The sequence below is a fragment of the Maylandia zebra genome, linkage group LG4 (genome assembly GCF_041146795.1).
Source record: "Maylandia zebra isolate NMK-2024a linkage group LG4, Mzebra_GT3a, whole genome shotgun sequence".
Classification (NCBI taxonomy): domain Eukaryota; kingdom Metazoa; phylum Chordata; class Actinopteri; order Cichliformes; family Cichlidae; genus Maylandia; species Maylandia zebra.
Window position 1 is genome coordinate 12,955,845 of NC_135170.1, and position 5,957 is coordinate 12,961,801.

General features: G+C 37.9%; 1 long non-coding RNA gene across 1 annotated transcript; it reads right to left on the reverse strand.

The window, feature by feature from the left end:
• Positions 1-2,443: 2,443 nt before the first annotated feature.
• On the reverse strand, positions 2,444-3,889 carry LOC143418483 (uncharacterized). The gene is made up of 4 exons (XR_013098475.1): positions 3,763-3,889; positions 3,207-3,421; positions 2,970-3,078; positions 2,444-2,850 (listed from the first exon to the last, which is right to left on the reverse strand). It is a non-coding gene; the product is annotated as an uncharacterized LOC143418483 (long non-coding RNA).
• Positions 3,890-5,957: the final 2,068 nt, after the last annotated feature.

The following is a 5,957-nucleotide window of genomic DNA, read 5'->3' on the forward strand; positions in this document are numbered from 1 at the left end:
ACCATGTCTCTCTAATATTTTGCTCCTTGCTATTTTTCTATTTTCTTTATTATTTTATTTTATTTTAATATATTTTCTCCTACTGTGCATGCTGCTGAGTGACTGCTGCTCGTCAAACACATTTATGTGCTAACTTGCATATGACAAATAAATCTGAAAACTAAAACCAAGAGCACCTGGCTGCAGCCACTGTCCACTGTGGAGCTCCACAGTAACCGGAAACACGTGACCTCCACAGTAACCGGAAACACGTGACCTCCACACTAGCCGTAAACACGTAACTTCGGTTAAATCGACTTTGACAGCGAAAACTAAATTGCGTTTTTGTTACTATAAAATGGTTTTAAGTGGGGGGGGTTTTAACACTCTGGGTTTGTTCAAAAAAAATTCACCATCCCCTAAATTGTTCGTGGCCAAAAGTGACACTTGCTGTTTCGCTGATTTATTATTATTTTTACAGTACATCGTGTTGTGCGTTCTGATTGCTGTAGACCTTTGTCAATCAATCTAGTCCAGTGTCTCCTGTACAGGAGCGGTCCCTAATAGGCCCACGGACCGGTCCCGGTCCGTGAGTCCTTTGGTACCGTTCCGCGAGGGTTGATCTTCCGGTGTGAAATGTATGGTTGTAGTTGTGTGTCTTATTTTGAAAGAACTATTTACGCGTTACCATAGCGACCAGAGAGCGTTAAGAAGCAGAGAGGAGGATGTCACTGTCATTGTTGTTGGCGCACAGCTCAAGTCACGTTTATTATTATATTTACAAAATACCACAGTTTCTTTTTTTTATTCTTTTGTTGTATTTATCCGCGACACCTTAAAGGTAGTTCCCTGAAAATATTGTCTGACATTAAAGTGGTCTGTGGTGCAAAAAAGGTTGGGGACTCCCGCTGTACAGTACAGAATGCGTTTAGCTTGTCGAATTTACATAAATCTTCGATCGCTAGCAGTGTAACTCTGAAGTGCTGTACTGTACGTTTGGAAGTTTTCTCCCAAACAAACACAACAATGCCGACGAAACGTTTTGCACCCTCAAATGCACCTTTAGGTTTCATTCCATAATACTGGACTTGTGTTTCTACAAAGGTTTGAACTCTAAGAGTGTTTAAACAAAGAGAAAAGTGTGAAAATGTTCATTCCTGTCTGAGAAAAGTGTATAAAGCATGTAGTGAGGGGTTTTACAGTCTTAACATCTGTAATAATTGTAAAAAATAAAGTTGGCTATGGATTTCACCTACCGCGGGTTATTTTTTGAACGTAACACCAGCGATAAACGAGGCACCGCTGTATTATTAATAGTAGTGTCTGGGACATCTAATTGATTAACATCAACATTGATTATTATGCACTATTATTTTTGTTCAAGGAGAGCCAAAAATATACAACTCTCTCTCAGCTTGTTTGTTGCCAAAAATGGCCACTTTTTGTGTATGTTCACAAAATGCTATAAAATGTATATTTCTTAAAACATTTATCTACTTTTACCGACGTGACTCTTTAAAATAGCACCAGTCCTTTTCATCAAAATCAAAATTGTATCTAAATGTTTTACTCTTTATAGCCAGTTAGGTTATATATTACCATTAACTTTTCTGGTAAAACGGTGATAAAGTCCTAATGTTTTCATGAAACTTCCTTTTTTTCCCCATCTGAGCATCGGGGAAAAGGCCGTCTTGCAATTGTTGAGGTCACTAGTGTGTGCCCCATTTCTTCCAGGATCACTCTCTTTATAGGTTTTAGTGGACTCCTAGTACTGCGAAGTGGTTTCATGGTACAAAGGGATTGTATTCCAAGATCTGGGAGACTGTAGAAATGAGCAGTGATGCCCTTCCTACCATCTTTCCAGAAAAATAAGTGATCTGTAAGCTGTTAGGCTGACTTACAGCAGCAGCACTTTCTGCACCTGCATAAACTCCAGGACACATTTACTAACGGTGTTTGTTGCTGTATGTGCAGCTTTGAATTTTTTAATAATATATATTTTGTTAATATTTTGGCTATGGTGTCTTGTTATGAAATGTAAAAGAGTAAAAGTGTTTTTAGCAGGTGCTTCAAAGCTAAGTTTGACTGGGAAACTCAAAGCTCAATTGGCTGTATCAACAGAAATTCACTGCAGCCTATGTAATATTTCATGCGTCATAATTTATTCTACTCTATCTTGCAAATACATATTTGTGTGGCAATGTCATGCACAACACACATAACTATTAGATCCTTAAGATCAAACCCGTGTCATTGTTTTGGTCCACTGCAGTGCAGTAGTCAAAAAAAAAGAATAAGTGAAGTGTCCACAGATAGCCAGGATAGAGCCCAGAGTGTTAATGTTTAAAATGTATAAAAATATTATTGATTACAATTCTTTACTGTTAATATCAACAATAAGCTTTTTATTTTGAAATTACAAGTTTAAAAAAATGCTGTTACATTTACATTTAATGCTGTTTCACTGTAATCATTTATTATAAGTATGGACACAGAATCAAGTGAACAACATTTTGAAATAAGTTTAATTGGAATTTTGTACTATGCAAAAACAAAACAACAACAACAACAACAACATATTAAACAAACACAGCCAGTGCCTTCATTTGTCCATTACATGTCAAACATAGCACTGACCCTTAGCCCCTGATCATCAGCACATGCTTTCAAAAAGAGCTCCATGTCCTTTGCAAACTGAAAAACAAAGAGGAACAAGTCCCTTGCTCCAGTGTCTTCTTCCTCTGACATGTCTCTTAAGACCCTCTGCTGGTCCCCTTGATTTAAGGACAGATATTTGGGCATTGTTACATGTGCCTTATTTTGGACAGCCCACTGCACAGCAGGACGCAGATCTTCAACAACTGCTGGCTCCTGTGTCAGGCAAATGGGGATGAAAACATAGTTATTTCTCTGTTGCAGAACAGTTTTTTAATAGTTATTCAAATGTCACTAACCATGTAATTACACTACTGTTTAAAGTGAATACTGACCTGACTGACTTCCTGGAACTTGCGCTTTTTCAGTCTGAAAATGGGCACGTGTTGTCCTTCAAGCACAGCTTTGGCTTCCTCTCTCCAGTGTGCAAATAGCTTGCCAGAGCTACGAAGAGTAAGGCCACAGTGAGGGCATGTCATTTTCATGGACTTTCCATCAGCTGCAGTTTTATTGAACACAGAGGGTAGAGCTTATGAATGTTCTAACAAAGACTCAGAAAATGGTTCAGATACCGAAGACAAAACCTTGGGGGGGGGGAGACGGGTCTCCTCGAAGAGTTCAGCGGGGAGCAGTCCTGATAATGGTGGCTGACTTGGCATTGAAGAATGCTGACAAGACAATAAATGCCTTGCCATATCCCCACGCCGTATGATTGTAATCTTACAGACAGGGCAGTGAAAGTGTCCTGTTGTCCTACAAGGCTGCCTGCACCGGCATATCATTTTATCTGTAAGAGAAAAAAAACAAACAAACAAACAAACAGATGTAATTTAAATGTAGTTGTATAGAATGCAATCAATTTGTCTAACAATCAGATTGTACATGTTAACAAAAACATCCAAGCCAACCTCAATAATGAAAGCAAAATGGTATGGATCACAAAAGTTATGTCAAGAAAAGTGGTGAAAAGTAAATAAAAATATATTTTATAAAAACACTATTTTTGTTGCAGATGAATGCACTGAACTGTACAATATCAACAGCAACTTTTAAGTCAACAAAGATACTGCAGAAGTGCTTAAAAAAGTGCATATTTATAACTATAAAGTATATTTAATACAAACATACCTTTTAAAGGCAAAGCATTTTTTATATGCACACTTAGATGCTCCTCAATCTTTGCCCTGACAGTAGGGCTGAAAGTGGGGCACAGAGGGCAGTGAAAGAGTCCTCTGCAACACGTGTTGCATTCCTGCAATTCTGGCTTTAAGCCTGAATTCCAGATTGATGTGTGCATCTAAAACACAGAGAGAAACAGATAAACACCATATACACATTTAAGTTAAGGTTTTAGCAGAAATAACAATTTACACTTGGCATGTAATAGATTTGGGAAGAAAATTCTTGAAAAAAAAACCCCAAATATTTTAAAAGACACTTTAATCTGTGAGATATGTTTCTATTGACATATAACAGTCAATTGAACAGAGGCTAACTAAAATCTGGGCAATAAAAAAGCTGTACAGAAAAGAATGACGAATAGAAGTATTGATAAATATATAAATCTGTTTGTGACGAAATTTGCAGTGTTGACGCTAACCAAAGGTGTCACAAGTACACACGTTCCTTACTACAGTTTAGATACCTCTGTTTAGAAAGCACTGGCTCGACTTTTTAGTCAAGTCGAAGTAAGAAGTACAGGGTCTAAAATATAATTTATGTACAAAATTTTGAAGTAATCTTGCGTCCAAAGCACGCGTGCTGATTTACAAATGTACGGATTACAAAGTACAGATACGCGTGCTAAAATGTGAGAAGTAGAAGTATAAAGAAGTATACAGTAGGCACAAAAAAGTACAGCAGTAAAGTAAAGATACCAGAAAATTCTACTTAAGTACAGTATTGAAGTATTCGTTATTTTGCATCTCTGACGCCAACAATAAATCATACTCTAATGCAAAATGTGGTTTTTGCTTCTTCTCGCCCACAGAAGCCGTTAATCCAGCTCTCTTACTAAAACCAGGCCCAGGAAAAAGCATATCTGTGTGTTTCTCTGCCATGGAGCACGATGAAAAAACATTAAAATAAGGAGGAATGTTGTTGTAACGCAAAAAAAGTGGCAACATGATCATTGTAAGAAAACTAGACGATTCCTAGAATTATGAAATCACTAACGGCAAATTTATATAAGAAAGACTTAACTAACCTTTGCGATCAACTTGCAAGACTTCCACGGTATCCATGCGTGTTTACGGCTACTGTGGAGGTCACGTGCTTCCGGCTACTGTGGAGGTCACGTGCTTCCGGCTACTGTGGAGCTCCACAGTGGCTGCAGCCAGACCCTTCTCACTAAAACTAAACAAAGGAAAGAAGGATGGAAGGAAGGATCACATGCATTGTCACCAAGGAAAGAAGGATGGAAGGAAGGATCACAAGCATTGTCACAAAGGAAAGAAGGATGGAAGGAAGGATCACAAACTTTGTCACAAAGGAAAGAAGGATGGAAGGAAGGATGACATGCATTGTCACAAAGGAAAGAAGGATCGAAGGAAGGATCACATGCATTGTCACAAAGGAAAGAAGGATGGAAGGAAGGATCACAAGCTTTGTCACAAAGGAAAGAAGGATGGAAGGAAGGATCACAAGCTTTGTCACAAAGGAAAGAAGGATGGAAGGAAGGATGACATGCATTGTCACAAAGGAAAGAAGGATGGAAGGAAGGATGACATGCATTGTCACAAAGGAAAGAAGGATGGAAGGAAGGATCACAAGCTTTGTCACAAAGGAAAGAAGGATGGAAGGAAGGAAAGATCACAAGCTTTGTCACAAGTGCAATACTTTAATTTTCTGCTGCTCATTCCTGTGCAATATCCCATCTGCCCTCCCGTCATATTTCTTTTCAAGATTTTCTTATTTAATCACTAATGTACATATATTTATATTTATAGATACATATATATTCAGTCATCTTTTCTCTTTTACCATGTCTCTCTAATATTTTGCTCCTTACTATTTTTCTATTTTCTTTATTGTTTTATTTTATTTTAATATATTTTCTCCTACTGTGCATGCTGCTGAGTGACTGCTGCTCGTCAAACACATTTAATTGCAATGTTGACCCTGTGCTAACTTGCATATGACAAATAAATCTGAAAACTGAAACTAAACTAAGGAAAGAAGGATGGAAGGAAAGATCACAAGCTTTGTCACAAAGGAAAGAAGGATGGAAGGAAGGATCACAAGCTTTGTCACAAAGGAAAGAAGGATGGGAGGAAAGATCACAAGCTTTGTCACAAAGGAAAGAAGGATGGATGGAAGGATCA